Source organism: Macaca mulatta, chromosome 20 (genome assembly GCF_049350105.2).
Source record: "Macaca mulatta isolate MMU2019108-1 chromosome 20, T2T-MMU8v2.0, whole genome shotgun sequence".
NCBI lineage: Eukaryota > Metazoa > Chordata > Mammalia > Primates > Cercopithecidae > Macaca > Macaca mulatta.
The window spans coordinates 80,316,999-80,335,011 of NC_133425.1; positions in this window are offsets into that span (position 1 = coordinate 80,316,999).

Consider the following 18,013-nt stretch of genomic DNA (forward strand, 5'->3'; position numbering starts at 1 on the left):
GGTGACCCACAGAGTTCCCCATGGATCTCTCTGTTCTATTTTTCCCGCGGCCAGCACCTGCAACAGTCCTCCCAGGGGCTGCCTTCAGGCTACAGCAGACACCTGGCCGAAGTCCCTCTGGGTCACTCTGTGGCCTGAGGCTGCAGGGTCAGAGGTCCAGCTCCTTTGCCTGAGGCCTGCCTCCCGCTTGCCTGCCCACAAATCAGGCTGGGGCCGGGCTGGGGCTGAAACGGGGCCCTGGCCAGGCTTTCTCTGATCCTGAGCCTGTCTTGCTTCTGCACCCAAAGCCCTCCAGGCTGGGGCATTCCCACGGTGCCTGCACACAGGTCCTCACCTGGGGCTGTGCCTCTGGGGCCTCCCACCTGAGACAGGTACAGGGGCTCTACCCCAGTGCCTTGCACTGTAGCACATAAGTGGTAGTGCTGATTTCCTCAGTCACTCAGCGGATACTGACTAAGCATTGACCATGTGCCGGCCAGGACTCCAGGTGCCGGGCAGGGCTGTGGCTGCGTGTGTGTTCCTGTGTGGTTTTGTCTGTGTTTGTGTACATGTCTCTGTGTGGTTTTGTCTGTGTGTGTGTGCGTGTGCATGTGTCTGGTGGTTTTGTCTGTGTCTGTGTGTGCGTGTCTGTGTGGTTTTGTCTGTGTGTGTGTGCATGTGCATGTGGCTGTGTGGTTTTGTCTGTGTGTGTGTGTGTATGCTTGTGTCTGTGTGGTTTTGTCTGTGTGTGTGCATGTCTGTGTGGTTTTGTCTGTGTGTGTGTGCATGTGCATGTGTCTGTGTGGTTTTGTCTGTGTGTGTGTGCATGTGCATGTGTCTGTGTAGTTTTGTCTGTGTGTGTGTGCATGTGCATGTGGCTGTGTGGTTTTGTCTGTGTGTGTGTGTGTATGCATGTGTCTGTGTAGTTTTGTCTGTATGTGTGCGTGTCTGTGTAGTTTTGTCTGTGCGTGTGTGCATGTGCATGTGTCTGTGTGGTTTTGTCTGTGTGTGCGTGTCTGTGTGGTTTTGTCTGTGTGTGTATATGCATGTGTCTGTGTAGTTTTGTCTGTGTGTGTGTGCATGTGCATGTGGCTGTGTGGTTTTGTCTGTGTGTGTGTACGTGTCTGTGTGGTTTTGTCTGTGTGTGTGTGCATGTGCATGTGTCTGTGTAGTTTTGTCTGTGTGTATGTGCATGTGCATGTGGCTGTGTGGTTTTGTCTGTGTGTGTACGTGTCTGTGTGGTTTTGTGTGTGCATGTGTGCCCCAGGTGCATCTCTATCTCCATGTGTGTGGCGGGGTGTGCCTCTCTCTGATGTTTCTACAGGGGAGGAGCAGGTATCAGGTCACAGAGGTGCTAAGTCGCAGAACTGGGGTCTAAGCCCGAGTCTTAGAATGTCCTGAGGCTCTCCACCAACCCGTGCCCCCGAGAAAGGAAGCGTGAATTCTCCACCACGGGCGGGGCCTGCGTATCCCTTAGTTTGTATCTGATACCTGCCAAAAGAGCTCTGGGAGACTTATTTAGATAGATTCTTATCAACCCTCCGGGCACACATAAAGGAAGCACAAGTGAAATGGATGGATTACAGAATGTCCTAAACTTCTTCACTTTTGGAGTCCGACTCTCTGAATCACTCCGTAACTCTGAGTGATCGAGGTCCCTGTTTTCTCGGTGCCCCCGACAGTATGAGCACAGCATCAACTCTTGAAGAGTTGCTCCACTCAAGGGCTAAACATTTGCTGCTTAAACCGGCTTTGCAATTACTGTATTTCACCAAATATGAGCTGCCACTGCAGGCGAGGAGCATCCTGATCTCAGAAACATTAAAATTACTTCAGTTTGATAAAAAGAGAAAGTGACCTGGACTCCTTTTGACTCCCACATCCAACCAACACCTCCTTCAACTTTCTGCACAACCATGTAATTATCTTCCCAGCTATCCTGGCCCTCTCCTTCTCCCTCTAGGTAGCCATCGGCTCCTTGTTCTCTGAACAGAAGGATGTCCTGCCTCAGGCCTTCGTACATGCTGTTCCTTCCACCTGCACACTATTCCTGAGTCCCACATGACTCCCTCTCTCCCACTGTCCTGATCTCTGTTCAAATGTCACCTCAGGGCCACCGAGCTGCACAACCTCTGCGGTGCCGTGCCCATCACCCTTCACCCCCTGCCTCGGCTGGGCCCATTCCTCACAAGCCAAAGGAATTATACTCTAATGGTGGAATTTCAGGCCAAGTAGGAAAATACGTGTGTGTGTATGAAGAAATGGGAAAAGAACCCTTATCTGAGACCTTAAGTTATGATTTAATTGATTAATTTTTAGTCATTGATTTATTAAATTATTAAATAACGAATGAAATCAATTGTATTAATTTCTTAGGAGTAAATTGTTTTTCTACTACACTCCAGCCTGGACAGCAGAGCCAGACCCTATCTCTAAAAAACTGATATAAATCTATTACCAATGTAGTAATTGCTATTTAACAATGAATTCCACCAACTGAGGGTGCTGGGCCAGGCATGGTGTGAACCTAAAGAGCCACACCCTTATGATCTACTGGGCCTAGTAGGGTCTGACCCTGTGACCTGTCTGGGCCCACCCCCAGCGCCTGCTGCTGCAGCCACACCAGCCTTCCCCCAGCTGCCACACAGCCTTTGCTTCCTGACCACCTTCAAGCACTCCTAGATCTTGGGCCCCTAGGCCAGCTCGGTCCTAGGGTGATTGCACTTTTCCTGCCTTTGGGCAGCAAGTGGTGTATCAGTCAGGACTGGCTACATTATGCTGCTGTGACAAACAAACCCCAAATCCCAGTGGCTGAAGACAGTAAGGATGTGTTTGTTTCTTGCTCATTCTCTGTCAGAGGCCAGCAGGGGAGTTCTACTCATCATGGACACTAGGGGGCCCCAGCTCAGGGAGTAGCCACATCTCAACGGTTGCCAGCAGCCGCGCCAGAGGGGCTTAACGCTGGTGAGTAAATGCTCCAGCCTGGGCAGGGACGCATGTCTCTTCTGCTCACATGCTTCCCCGGCTACCTGTAGGAGAATGACAATGAGTGCCACGTCCCCTCAAAAGGGGCAGAAAGTCTAATCCTAATCCTACCAGGTGTAGAGAAGAGAGACAACCAGAAATATTTGGTGCCCAGCACTAATATCTATACCAGGCGGCCTTCCGCCAGCATCCGATGCAATACGGCTTCCTGAGCAGCTCCTAGGTGCCAGGCACTGCACTGGATGTGGGGAACCAGCAGTGAAGACAGACAGTGAACAAGCCGGGACAGAACTCGTGACTTCGCTGCACGGATGGCACCTGCTGCAGGGAGAATGCTGGGCTCTAGGATGTCGAGCAGGGTCTGGTGACTTCATGGAGGGGTTTAGAAAGGCTCCTCACTTTGGGATCAGTGTTTCAGGTAAGGCCTAAAGGGTGACTAGGAGTTCTCTGGGTGAAGATGAGTGGAACAGCCTTTTAAGAAGTGGGCAGGACCAGGCACAGTGGCTCACACCTGTAATCCCAGCACTTTGGGAGGACGAGGCAGGCAGATCACCTAAGGTCAGGGAGTTCGAGACCAGCCTGGACAACATGGTGAAACCCCATCTCTATTAGAAATATAAAAATTAGATGGGCACGGTAGCTCACGCCTGTAATCCCAACCCTTTGGGAGGACAAGGCTGGCGGATCACCTGAGGTCAGGAGTTCGAGACCAGCCTGGACAACATGGTGAAACCCCATCTCTATTAGAAATACAAAAATTAGCTGGGCATGGTGGCAGGCACCTGTAATCCCAGCTACTTGGGAGGCTGATGCAGGACAATCGCTTGAACCCAGGAGGTGGAGGTTGCAGTGAGCTGAGATTGTGCCACTGCACTCCAGCCTGGGTGACAAGAATGAAACTCTGTCTCAAAAAAAAAAAGAAGTGTGCAGAACATGTGCAAAGGACCTGTGGCTGCAGGAAATACCATCTTTTCCAGCAACTGGGAGGAAGCCAGCGTGGCTGGGACACAGAGCACAGAGGAGAATAAGATGGAGCCGGAGAGGCCAGCGGCCAGATCGTTCACAGCTTTGTACACGGGCCTGTGCGCCCAGCCCTCATCCTGAGAGCCATGGGGAGCCACAGAGAGTTTACAGGGCAGCCACGATGTGGTTCTGAGCAGCACCCTCTGGTGGCCTTTTAGGGAATGGCATGCTTAACGCACACTGCTGCCTGGCCAGTCCTGGGCTTGATTCTAAGCCTTCCTTGCAGCCCTTCAGAGAATGCCCATCCCATTAATGCTGGGTGGACACCGCTCACAAAAGGCAATAACCAAGTCTCCAGCTGGCAGGAGACATCTGAGATGGCACACCACCAAGTCATGCTCTCCAGGAGACACCAGACAGGCCAGTGCTACACGGAGCAGACCCAGACGGCAGAAGGTCTGGCTAGCCTGGGTTTTCTCCAATGAGTGCCTGGCTGGGACCTAACTTCAGAGGTTGAGCAAGGGGAGGGAATGGAATCCTGATCCCCTTAACCTTCGTGCAGTGCTCTGGTGAATGTCAGGCCTCAGGCAGGCAGCCAGCCAATGGGCAGAGAGGCCGAGAAGGTGACTCCAAAGCATCCTTATCTGGGAAGGGAGATAAACTCCACCAGCCAGACAAAGGGGCCCCCAAGGCCAGGGCCTCCCTCACATGCCTGTGGCCTGTTTCTGCTTGAGACTGCATCATAGGCTACAGGCCCTTATCAGTCATGGCCTGGGGACTTCCCGAAGTACAGCCTGCCAGCAAAAGACTGCCATCAACTATTTTCTTCTTCCTTTCAGACAGGATGAATTGAGTCACCTGACCTTTTCTGGAAAGAGGCAAGAGAAGGAATTTTTTCTCCTTCAGTAAACGACACTCGGACGCATGCCCAGTGTCATGGTGCAAAAGGGTCAGGAAACCGAGTCCTCTCCCATCCCAAAGCCCCATTTCCCTTCCACATTGCTGGTGTCTTTTGTCCTTCCAGAGAGCCCCCGCACAGAGCAGCAAATATGAGCCTAGTGATTCTTGGAGAGGGCTGTGTCCCATGAATGGACTGCCACTCGCTGGCTGCTGGCTTTATGTCTAGAGGCAAAGGATGTTATGAAATAGCTCCAGAATTTTCTTTTGGGGTCCCCTAGCGCTGCCAGCACCTCTTCTCCTATCACAACCAGCCCCTGAAATGAAGCTTCTTGCTCAGGGAAGAGCACAGGTACAGAGGAATCCACACCCAGCTTTGAGCATCAAAATAAGGGTTTTTAAGGTTTAAGTCTTTGATGAGCCAGTGGTCTTGAAAGCCAGGCTTTCCTGGAATCCCCAGAGTCACACGTGACCTGACCACGGTGGAAATCAGGGGACACATGCAAGATGCAGCCCTGGGGACAGAAAGGCACACCAGCAAGGAGGCGGCTGCCAGAGGGACTTGGGGGAGGTGACAGAGGAGGGACTTGGGGGGGGTGACAGAGGAGGGACTTGGGGGGGGTGACAGAGGAGGGACTTGGGGGGGGTGACAGAGGAGGGACTTGGAGGTGACAGAGGAGGGACTTGGGGGAGGTGACAGAGGAGGGACTTGGGGGGGGTGACAGAGGAGGGACTTGGGGGAGGTGACAGAGGAGGGACTTGGGGGGGGTGACAGAGGAGGGACTTGGGGGAGGTGACAGAGGAGGGACTTGGGGGGGGTGACAGAGGAGGGACTTGGGGGGGGTGACAGAGGAGGGACTTGGGGGGGGTGACAGAGGAGGGACTTGGAGGTGACAGAGGAGGGACTTGGGGGAGGTGACAGAGGAGGGACTTGGGGGGGGTGACAGAGGAGGGACTTGGGGGAGGTGACAGAGGAGGGACTTGGGGGGGGTGACAGAGGAGGGACTTGGGGGAGGTGACAGAGGAGGGACTTGGGGGGGGTGACAGAGGAGGGACTTGGGGGGGTGACAGAGGAGGGACTTGGGGGAGGTGACAGAGGAGGGACTTGGGGGAGGTGACAGAGGAGGGACTTGGGGGGGTGACAGAGGAGGGACTTGGGGGAGGTGACAGAGGAGGGACTTGGGGGAGGTGACAGAGGAGGGACTTGGGGGGGGTGACAGAGGAGGGACTTGGGGGGGTGACAGAGGAGGGACTTGGAGGTGACAGAGGAGGGACTTGGGGGAGGTGACAGAGGAGGGACTTGGGGGGGGTGACAGAGGAGGGACTTGGAGGTGACAGAGGAGGGACTTGGGGGGGGTGACAGAGGAGGGACTGGGGGGGGTGACAGAGGAGGGACTTGGGGGGGTGACAGAGGAGGGACTTGGGGGGGGTGACAGAGGAGGGACTTGGGGGGGGTGACAGAGGAGGGACTTGGAGGTGACAGAGGAGGGACTTGGGGGAGGTGACAGAGGAGGGACTTGGGGGAGGTGACAGAGGAGGGACTTGGGGGGGGTGACAGAGGAGGGACTTGGGGGGGTGACAGAGGAGGGACTTGGAGGTGACAGAGGAGGGACTTGGGGGAGGTGACAGAGGAGGGACTTGGGGGGGGTGACAGAGGAGGGACTTGGAGGTGACAGAGGAGGGACTTGGGGGGGGTGACAGAGGAGGGACTGGGGGGGGTGACAGAGGAGGGACTTGGGGGGGTGACAGAGGAGGGACTTGGGGGAGGTGACAGAGGAGGGACTTGGGGGGGGTGACAGAGGAGGGACTTGGGGGGGGTGACAGAGGAGGGACTTGGAGGTGACAGAGGAGGGACTTGGGGGAGGTGACAGAGGAGGGACTTGGGGGAGGTGACAGAGGAGGGACTTGGGGGAGGTGACAGAGGAGGGACTTGGAGGTGACAGAGGTGACAGAGGTGACTTCTTGCTACGGCCCCACCAGGTGGCAAGATGGAGATGGGGAAAGCAAACAAAAACCACACAAACAACAAAGAAAACCTGCTCTCAGGCCCACCTAACGACCAGTGCCCTTTTGTACAGAAGCCCTGCCAGGTTTTGAACTTCAAGCAGGTCCGTGGGGGGAGAAAAGGGCCCAGTCCCATGGAAATTTCCTAGTAGGGTTTATTTTGAAGCAAAGGTTTGGCAGACGTGACCCAGTCTCCTTGGCTAGACAGGGCCTCTTTGAAAAGAGTCAAAAACAGCAGAAAGATGGGAAATGGTCCTAGAGTGAACTGGTTTTAGTGGAATCCTCTTCTTCCAAAAAGAACCGCCAGAGGCCAGCCCAGGCCTCCCTTGCTTTACAGAATTCAACTCAACTCACCTGTGGCCCGATGAGTTCGGCGAGTCAGCTCACCCTAATTCCCCAAACCTGTGCGTGTTACCTGACGTGGCAAAAGGAAATTTGCAGGTGGGATGAAGGGAGGGTAGCCCGGGTCATCCAGGTGGACCTAATCATGTCGCACGAGTCTTTAGACTCAGAGACCCTCCTGAGCTGCAGTCAGAGGGAGCCGTGATAACCGAAGCGGCAGCAGACGTGCAGTATTGCCCGCTCTGAAGCTGGACGAAGAGGCCAGGAGCCGTGGGATGCCAGTGACCTCTGGACGCTGGGAAAGGCAGGGAAACAGATTCTCCCCCAGAACCCCCAGAAGTTACCGGCCCTGTCGACCGTGACCTAAGTCCAGTGAGACTCAGGCTGGGTTTCCGACCTGTAGAACTGTAAATGGCAAATGTGGTTTAAGCTGCTAAGTCTGTGGACGTTTGTTACAGCAGCCGTTGAAAACCCACCTGTCATCTTTCCTGAGCCTATGTGGCCGCTCCCGGGTTGTGATTCATAATCCTCGTGACCACCTGTGGGACTGGGCCTGTGATCCCCAATTCACAGATGGGGAAACTGAGGCTCTGTGAGATGAACTGACACCCCTCGGGGACCTGAGCAGGGACGGGAACTCTGGGCTGACTCCAAGCTGCCTGGGCCTCCGGCTGCCTGCAGGTGAGGTGTGCGTCTAACTGCCTCTCAGGGGAGAGGCTGGGACTTGGTGGCGGCCTGTGTGGAAAGTGTTGGCACATTCGGGGGATTCAGGCAACGTCAGTCTCTTGCCCCTTTTCTCAAACATCCAGTGTGGCAGCTCCAGTCTGGCTGCTAATTGGGTGACAGTTTCTTCCTAATTGCCACTACAAAACTATTATAAAATCAACCCTGGCCGGGCACGGGGGCTTGTGCTATAATCCCACCACTTTGGGAGGCCAAGGCAGGAAGACTGCTTGAGGCTAGGAGTCCAAGACCAGCCTGGGCAACATAGCGAGAGCCCATCTCTACAAAAACAGTTTTTTAAAATGAGCCAGGTAGGGTGGTGCACACCTGTGGTCCCAGATACTTGGGAGGCTGAGGTGGAAGAATTGCTGTAGCCAGGGAGGTCAAGGCTGCAGTGAGCTGAGATGGTGCCACTGCACTCCAGCCTGGGCAACAGAGCAAGACTCTGTGTCAAAATCAGCCCTGGGATCTCATGGGCAAAATACCTACCCCCACACCCTGTGCCCTATTGGTGGGTAAAAGGCTAAGAGGCTCTCATTGGCAGGAATGTGGTTGGGGCCCCGGCCACCCATGTTGGCCCTGAATGGTTGCTGTGTGACCTCAGGCCAGCCAGCACACCTCTCTGGAAATGCGTTGTTTGGGTTGGCAGAGCTCCCAAGGTTCCCTGCAGCACCAGCTACCTGGGAGCTGCTCGGGTCCCTGCCAGGGCACTGGGGATCAGGTCGGGCTGGCGGCTGCTACGTGTCAACACCTGCGGCCTGGCAGGTGCCCCAGAGTCCTCCAGTCAAGGCCAAACCCTCCTGCCCTCACCTTCCAAAAGGCAAAGGTGCAGATTGCTCTCCGCCGTGAATTGGTGCTCACATTCCTCTCTTGACTGGGCCTATTTCCCGGACTGGGCCTGGGACTCTGGGCTCCCTCCCCAGGGAGCTTAGGTCAGGGCCTGGCCCTAAAGCTCTGTGTTCTATCAGCTTGGCTGACCTCAGGGCAGCCGCTCCTTGGAAGGGATGTGAGCCTACAGCTGCCAGGGAAAGTGGAACGGCCCAGGGGTCCCCAGCGGTACCCCCAGGCCTGGAGGGAATGGCTCCTTGACTCAGTCTCATGCTGGCAGCAAAGTTGGGGGGCAGCAATCCTTGGCGTTCTACCAGGTGGAATTGTGTCCCCTAAAAAGACACGTTTAAGGCCAGATGCGGTGGCTCACACCTGTAATCACAGCACTTTGGGAGGCCGAGGCGGGTGCATCATGAGGTCAGGAGATGGAGACCATCCTGGCTAACACGGTGAAATCCCGTCTCTACTAAAAATACAATTAGCCGGGCGTAGCGGCAGGCGCCTGTAGTCCCAGCTACTCGGGAGGCTGAGGCAGGAGAATGGTGTGAACCCGGGAGGCGGAGCTTGCAGTGAGCCGAGATCGCGCCACTGCACTCCAGCCTGGGCGACAGAGCGAGACTCCATCTCAAAAAAAACAAAACAGATACGTTTAGGTCCTAACCCCCGAAACCTGTGAATGTTACCCTATTTTGAAATCAAGTCTTTGTAAATATAATTCGTTAAGATGAAGTCACACTGGAGTAGGTTGAACTTTAATCCAATGGCTGGTGTCCTTAGAAGAAGAGGGAAACTGCGCCGGGTGCAGTGGCTCACACCTGTAATCCCAGCACTTTGGGAGGCCAAGGTGGGCAGATCACTTGAGGCCAGGAGTTCAAGACTAGCCTTGCCAACATGACGAAACCCCATCTCTACTACAAATACAAAAATTTAGCCAGGCTTGGTGGCACATGCCTGTACTCCCAGCTACTCAGGCGGCTGAGGCAGGAGAATCGCTTAAACCCAGGAGGCAGAGGCTGCAGTGAGCCGAGATTGTGCCACTGCACTCCAGGAGGAGGGAAATTGGCCGGGTGTGGTGGCTCACGTCTGTAATCCAAGCACTTTGGGAGGCCAAGGTAGGCAGATCACTTGAAGCCAGGAGTTCGAAACCAGCCTGGCCAACATGGTGAAACCCCATCTCTACTAAAAATACAAAAATTACCCAGGAGTGGTGGTGCACACCGTTAATTCTAGTCACTCAGGTGGCTGAGATGCAAGAATCGCTTAAACCCAGGAGGCGGAGCTTGCAGTGAGCCGAGACTGCCACTGTACTCCAGCCTGGGCAACAGAGCACGACTCCATCTCAAAAAAAACAGGATGGGGGGCGGGGGAAATTTAGACACAAGCATGGGGAGAGGGCCACGTGAGGATGGAGGCAGAGGTTGCAGTGACGTGTCTACAAGCCGGGGAATGCCAAGGATTGCTGACAGTGAGCAGGAGCTGGACGAGGCAGCAAGGGACCTCCCCTAGAACTTTCAGAGAGATCATGGTTTTGCCCACACCTTGATTTCAGACTTCTGCCTCCAGAACAGAGAACACACATTTCTGCTGTCCTAAGCCCCCAGTTAGCAGCACTTTGTTACAGCAGCCTCAAGAGACACACACACCTGTCCACTGCCACCCATTGCCCAGTAGTCAACGCTTTGAGGAAACAAGAAAATCGGGTGTCCCTTGATAAATCCTAATTCAAGAACTGGCCCTTATTCAGATTATGACCTTCCTTCAGTGTTGGGGACTAAGCTGTCCTATTTTGAAGGGACCATGGACACAGACGGCTGCAGGTCTCTCTCTGCTGATCTTTTTTCATTCTGAAAAGCTTCTTCTGAATTTTTATGAAATTCAAAAGCCTGCGGACACAGGCTTTGGAGTCGAGAGAACTGGGTTCTGGGTTGGGTTCTGTCGCAAAGGTCCTGTGTGTGACTCTGGGTGAGAGGTTATGCCCTCGGGGTCTTCCAGTCCCCCTGCAGTTTGGAGTGAGGGTCGCTCTTGGCCAGTTGCCAGGTCCCATATGCAATGGCTCCACCTCCTCGCTCTTCCCCGCTCCCCTCTTCCTATCCTCTGAGCCTATCCGGCACCGGTCGGGTGCCCCAACCTGCATTCGATACTGCAGAATAAATAAGTAAATCAAAAGTGAAGTTCTTACTTCCACCTGCCCTCCTGAAGCTTGAACTGCCTCTGGGGACTTGACTACTGAAGAGTTCTTTACCTTTCCTGGTGGTCCTGGGTCAGGTAGAACGCTGTGGTTGTCAGTGACAGAAACTCAAATCAGAGGAAGCTTCAGCTCCAGGGCCATGCTGGGGGCCACAAAGGCTGAAACTGGGACCTCAGTGCTGAGGATGCACATTCTTGCCACCTGTTCTGTCTTGGCTGCTCTGCCGGGACCTCATTTTCTCCCCAAGTGAGCAGGTTTTTCTCCCAGCAGTGGGAAACATGATGCAGGCAGCCCTGGCTTAGGTCTGCTTACCTTGGTGAAAAAGTTTTGAAAAGGCCTCTCTCCACCTATTTCAGAATAGAAACATCCAGGGAAGGACTCTGATTGGCTGGGTGTGGTCATGTGCCTAGCCCTGGAAATTATCATGGTGGCCACTGGGTGGGAGCTCTGTGATTGGCCAGGCCTGGGTCAGATGCATATCCAGGGATGGGGTCCTGTGATTGGCAGCTCTTCCAGCATCACCTGACTAGAATAAGCTCAACTCCTGGAAGACTGGGAAGGAAGCAGGGTGGCCCAGGCCTCCCTTCTCTCTGCCGTCTGACAGCAACCCAAGGGTCCCTGGACCGGACGTCGGGGCCATGAGATCTCAGACTGCTGGTCATAGGTTTCTCACACATCTGTTAGCCTCAGGACATACTTTCAAGTGAACTTTTACTTGGAAGACCAACCTCAGTTGCTCTGGTTGAGGCAGGAAGGGATGGAAAGGAGAAGGGGAAGGCTCAGAGTCCCCTCCCTCCCACTCCTATCCATGACCCTCCCCAGGCTGCGAGGCATGGAGGCATCCCAACCCTGGGAAACCTGTGGACATCATGTCCCATGGTACAGATGGGGAAACTGAGGTACTGATAGCAGCACTTGCCCGAGGCCCCCCGCAAGGAAGGGAAGGAGGCCAGTTCCACCAGGTCCGTGGAAGCAAGTCAGCCTCCTTCTTGTCCAGACATTGGACCGAGTCCTTTAAATTCCCGGCAAAAGGGAGAGGCCCACAAGGAATTTTAGAGTTCAAATTAGGATGGTTCACTCTGGCTCTGTAACCTGCTGCGTGGCCAGCTTGGGGAGGGATGCTGCGGCCCAGCGGGCTGACGGGTAACTTCAGCCGGGGCAACATGGTTCTTTTTCAGCCTCAGCCCTGTTGAAACAGAAGCAGGCTCCAGGCCTGAGGTTGTGCCCGCAGGACTCACTGAGTCCAGTGGCTCGGCCCAGCCCGGGACGTGCAGCCACTGAAAGCCACAGAGGCCTCCCCACCCAGGCAACCTCCTCTGCTCCACACAGACCACACTCCTGCACTGTTGTCTGTTGGCAGTTGCCACTCAGTGCCGCCTCCCAGGAAGGGGTCAGGTCAGATTGGGTATGGCCACCCTGGCCCTCCCGGGAACACCCAGGCACACCCGCTGCCAGGAAGGCCCTGTGGGGAATGTGTGTGGGGACAACATCTGCAGAGCTGTCCAGTGCCAGGAGGACACCAGTCGGCCATGCCCATGAGACCTGAAGCCACCTTCTCACCCTCAGACCCCATATTGCAGAAGAGGAAGCTGAGGTCCTGGGAGGAGGAATTCCTCCTGCTGACAGTCCCTGGTACTTTGACACCCACAATGACAGAGAGACAAGGCCCATCCTGCCGGGGATGCAGCGTGTTTGGGGGTTGAATGGAGTGTGGGGCCCCTGGAGTGGAGCGCTGGGCTGACTCGGTTGCCGGGGTTGTGAGGCCAGTGCGTGAAGGCTGTGGGCCATCCTGGGAGAGATGCCCAAGCCTGGCATTGTGGTGGTGGCAGTGTTGTGGTGTTGTGGTCCCTGGAGCTGCCCAGTGGAGGTGGGGACCACGGCCGCACAGCCCTGACACAATCCTGCGTGGGACCGTCGCACACCTTAGCAAGAAGGCTTTGTGGTCAACGAACACAGGAGTAGAACCCAGCTCTGATGCAAACATATTCTGGAACTTTGTAAAGTCCCTTCCTCGCTGCAGGCCTCAGTTTGTCCATCTGCAAAACAAGAAGGCTGGACTCGAGCTGTTTCTCATCAGGCGTTCCTTAAGGCATCATCCCTTCAGACGTGGCACCCGAAAAAGATGACAGCTACAGGGGGCTGAGTGGTGGTCCACAGAAACATGTCCACATTCTAATCCCCAGAAACTTTGAGTATTTACGTAATATGGCAAAAGACGGGATGACTTGAAACATCCCAAGAGGAGGAGCTGGTTCTGCGTTATCCAGGTGGGCTCTGAATGCAACCACCTGCCTCCTTGTAAGAAAGTGGAAGGAGGAGTTTGGGGAGAGACACAGAAAACAGGAGGCAGGTGAAGCCAGAGGCTGCATTTGGAGCAATGCAGCCACCAGCCACGGAGTGCAAATGATCGCCGGCCACCACCAGAAGCTGGAGGGGCCAAGAGGGGTCCCCAGCGGGAGCGCAGCCCCGCTGATACCTTGGTTTCAGACCTCTGGCCTCCAGGATGTGGGAGAATAGAGTTCTGTTGTCTAAGTCACACGGTTTTTGGTAATTTGTTATAGCAGCCACAGGAAACGAATACAGTGGCCGAACGTGGGTGCAAAATACCACATTCTCCGTCTGCTTTGTGGAGTATGGTAATGCCCATCGTAGAGCAAAGGCTCTGAGAAGTCCTGCAGGGAAGAAAATGTTCCATTTTCACACGCTTATTCAATTATGCAAGCACCCATTTCCATACACCCATGAACTTCCCATGGGAGATACTTTGGGAAATGCTGGACCAGAAAATCCCTGAGGTCGTCTTCTCCATGTTGAAAATTCTGTGGCTAGCCAGGTGCGGTGGCTCACGCCTGTAATCCCAGCACTTTCGGAGGCCGAGGCGGGTGGATCACGAGGTCAGGAGTTTGAAACCGGCCTGACCAACATGGTGAAACCCTGTCTCTACTAAAAATACAAAAATTAGCCGGGCATGGTGGTGCGTGTCTGTAATCCCAGCTACTCAGGAGGCTGAGGCAGGAGAATCGTTTGAACCCAGGAGGCGGAGGTTGCAGTGAGCCGAGATCTCGCCACCGCACTCCAGTCTGGCGACAGAGGGAGACTCCATCTGAAAAAAAAAATTCTGTGATTTTGACAATGGGAAGCCAACTCGCAAAAGGAACTTGTCTGCTTAATTAGAGGCTTTTTTTTTTTTTTTTTTTTTTTTTTTTTTTTTAGTAGTCCAGAAGCTTTCCTGTTCTGGGGGGGATGCCAAAGCAGTTCCGGGAAGAACAGACTCTTAATTAGACTTGAATGCCACCGAGCACACAGGAGCCTGAGCTGGAGGGGATGAGTGTGTGAACTCCAACAATTGTGTTGTACTTTCTAAAGGATTCTTTCCTTACACCCTGTTCCCAAAGGTGGAGTGAAAGCCTGAGTGAAAGGCTTTGCATTTCCAAGACCTCTTCAGAGTGCCACCTTACCCTCCAGAGGCCAGGAGGTTGAAGCTGCTGTAAGCCATGATGGCACCACTGCACTCCAGCCTGGGCAACACAGCGAGACCCTGGGGAAAAAAAAACCAAAACCGCCTTCCAGAGGTCATACAGATTTAAACTTCCAGCAACACAGACTAGCAGTGTTCACTTCCCCACATCCGTGCCAACACGGGCATTTTCATGGTTTACATCTTTAAACGGTCCTGTGTATTTTTACCACAAAGATAAATAAGAATTGTTGAGTTATCTGAGTTTCCATTCAGTTGTGCCCAGAGCAGCCTCCCCGAGCCCATCACTGCCAACAGAGGACTGTGCCAGTGACCAGTCAGCGGTGGCCCGAGGTCAGGCCAGACTTTGCAGAGGAAACAGCAGACCTCACTCAGATTTGGCCTGAAATACTAAACTCTGAAAAACAGACCATTCCGTGTCATAGGATCCTTCCGGGGGGACAGTCAGGAAGCCCTGGGTTTTGCCCTGGCTCAGCTCCTTTCTAGCTGTGACCTTGGGAACTCACATGGCCTCTTGGTGCCTCAGTTTCCCCATCTTTGAGGCGGGATAGTGATAACCTCAGCCTCTATGAGCTGTGGTGAGGATTAAGTTATTTTGTTAGCAGCAGTGAATCCATACGGGTCTGCAGCAACTTGATTCTTGTCGCCTTCGAAGAAAGAGTTTGGCCAAGGGGCATAAGGTGAGAGACCAAGGCAAGTGTTAGAGGAGGAGTGAAGGTTTATTCAAAAGTTTTAGAGCAGAAATGAAGTAAAGTACACTTGGAAGGAGGGCTAATCAAGCGGGTGGCTTCAAGAGATGCAGGTGCTCTATTCAGCCTTTGACTTGGGGCTTCGTACGTTGGCGTGGTTCTGGGGTTTGCGTCTCTCCTCCCTTGATTTTTCCCTGGGGTGGGCTGTCTGCACGCGCAGTGGCCTGGCAGCACTTGGAAGGGGCTGCCAGCACTGTGTTTACTGAAGTTACGTGCATGCTCAGTTGAGGCGAACGGAACGGTCGAGTGCTCCTCCTAGAGGAAGGTCATCGAGTGAAAGTGAAACTCCACCATTTTGCCTCTTAGTGTGCATGCTTGAGCCCGCTAGCCCCACTCCTGAGATCTTATCAGGAAGCTGCCGAGCACCAGCTCCAGGTGTTTCTTTATTCTTTCTTTTTTTTTTTGGAGACAGTCTCACCCTGTGGCCCAGGCTGGAGTGAAATGGCATGATCTCGGCTCACTGCAACCTCCGCCTCCTGGGTTCAAGAGATTCTCATGCCTCAGCCTCCTGAGTAGCTGGAATTACAGGCGTGCGCCACCATGCCTGGATAATGTTTGTATTTTTAGTAAGACGGGGTTTTCACCATGTTGGCCAGGCTGGTCTCAAACCCCTGACCTCAGGGGGTCCTCCCTCCTCAGCCTCCCAAAGTCCTGGGATTACAGGTGTGAGCCACCACGCTCGGCCTCCAGGTGTTTCTCTCTCTCGGGAGCCTGCCTTTCCCTGGTGCTGGCTGCAGCCAATTGTTATTTTAGAGACGGTTTAGCAACTGCCTGACCATCACCTGAGGGTCTCCTGATATTCCTGGGGGAGGGGGCCTTTCCTACCCTGCTCATGTCTGCCTTGTAGAGACAATTTCCTTGTAGAGACAGCCTTTATGGACGTAACCCTCATATGAGCTAGGGCCCCAGACAGCTCAGTCTGGAGAGAGTCACAAACATGCACAGTCCAGTCTTGGAAAGGAATCTGGGATTTGACTTGCATGTCTCTAGAACATTGAAAGGAATCCACAATTATGTTTCTCGAAATCCTGCTTCCTCCCTCCCTGCTTCTCCTGTATCCTGCACTGGCTCCAGAACCTTCAGTCACCTAGAACTGCCCCAGACATCCAGCCCTCATTTCTGCCTCTTGTCCTCCCCTCGCCTCCCTCAGCCTTTGCTTGGATTAGGGGAAGGAGTTTCCTCTCTCCAGTTCTGCTTGTTTCCTCATGGCCTCCTCTAGAATCTGGATTCCCCGCCATAAAGGACAGCCTCCTGTCCTCTCCTTCCTCTCTAGGTCCTGTCTCCCACGGCCCCTTCCCTGACTCTGCTAGAGGGGGACCAGCCTGGGAAAGGCAGAGCTCCTCTTGGAGAGCAGAGGAGGAGGAAAGCCAAGGGTCAGACACGGTGCTCCTTAACTGGTAAGGAACAGTCCCTACATGCATCCTGTGTTTCTCTGTCTGCCCTGCATCTGGTCCCCCTCGGCCCTGTCACTGTCTCCTCTTCTGCTGGAGCCTTTTCTTGTCTTTATGAGCCTTCCCCTGGTTAGGCATGTTCTTTCTCCCTCCCACTCTGCCCAAGAGAGGTGAGGGGGGGTGAAGGAGACCCTGAACTTTGTGGCCAGAACACGACAGAGGCCCCAGCTTTGGGAGGGGTGGGAGTGGGCGGACCGTCTTCAGTGGCTGCTTTCTCCAGTCTTCCAATACCCTCCCCCAACCCCCCCACCACATTGCTGAAGGGCCTCAGTTAGTCCCCAACTTCAGGGCATGTGTTCCAATCAAGCTCCTCTGGCGGGTCTCCTTCCTCCCCACCGGTCCTCACCCTCCTCACTGGAGTTCCTGAGAGCCCCAGCATGCCGGGAGGTGGTGCCCACCCCCATAGCCCACCCTTGCCCTGACCCATGTCCTCACCCCTAGCACCTGGAGGTGACTTTGCTGATGACACGGTGGGAGCAAGATTCAGGTGGGGAGGAGCAGAGGGGTGGGGTCAGCCTCGGGACAAGCTGAACCTCTCAGAGCCTCAGCTTCCTCCGTCGAATCGGTGTGGTGACCTCTCCCACCCCTCATGGGGCGCAGTGGGATCTGGAGCCCTTAGGTGTGCTTCAGATATGGGGTTGATGAGAGGGCATGGGTCATTCCCTTACTCTGTGCCAGCACTTGCTTGCTGTTCATTCACTGTGCTGTGCTAGGAGGCGATACTGCGAGGAACCAGTCTGGTGGCCGGGACGGACGCAGCAGCTGTCAACCACATACCTGGGGTTCAAGTGCTGTTATGAGGGCATGGGCCTATGGGACTCTGAGGAGGGGAACTAACCCTGCCCGGGGATGACCAGGGAGGCTCCCTGGAAGAGGTAGTGTCTGAGCCAGGCCTTGAACAATGACTGAGCAGTAGCCATTCATTTTTTCATTCATGTTGTTAACAAGCATCTGTTCCAAGTCTGTAAAGCACAAATGCGCATTGAGTTGGAAAACAAGGGCCCATAGGAGCTGCCCTGGGAGGGTTGGCCGGGAGGACAGAGGACAGAGGACATCTCTGACCTCCCTTTCAGGCCAGTACCAGGTCCAGGGCTTGGCCAGGCTGGGTGTGGGTATGGGAGTGGGCATGGCTGGCCCACCCCAGTGGGCCACAGAGCCAAGGGAGCCTGAGCCTCATCCATTAGGTGTGGTGTGGCCACGCGGTGGGGGACAGGAAAGGAGCTCTGTGACTGTTGGTAGGGATAGATCTTCAAGACATGTTGTGACATGCACAATAGCAAAGTGAATGCTTGCTACCATTTGTGCATAAACACATCCGTGAGCAAATGTGTGTATGCACACACACACACCTGTCAGCTCGAAACGCAGGTACGCACGCACACACACCTGTCAGCTCGAAACGTGGGTACGCACGCACACGCACCTG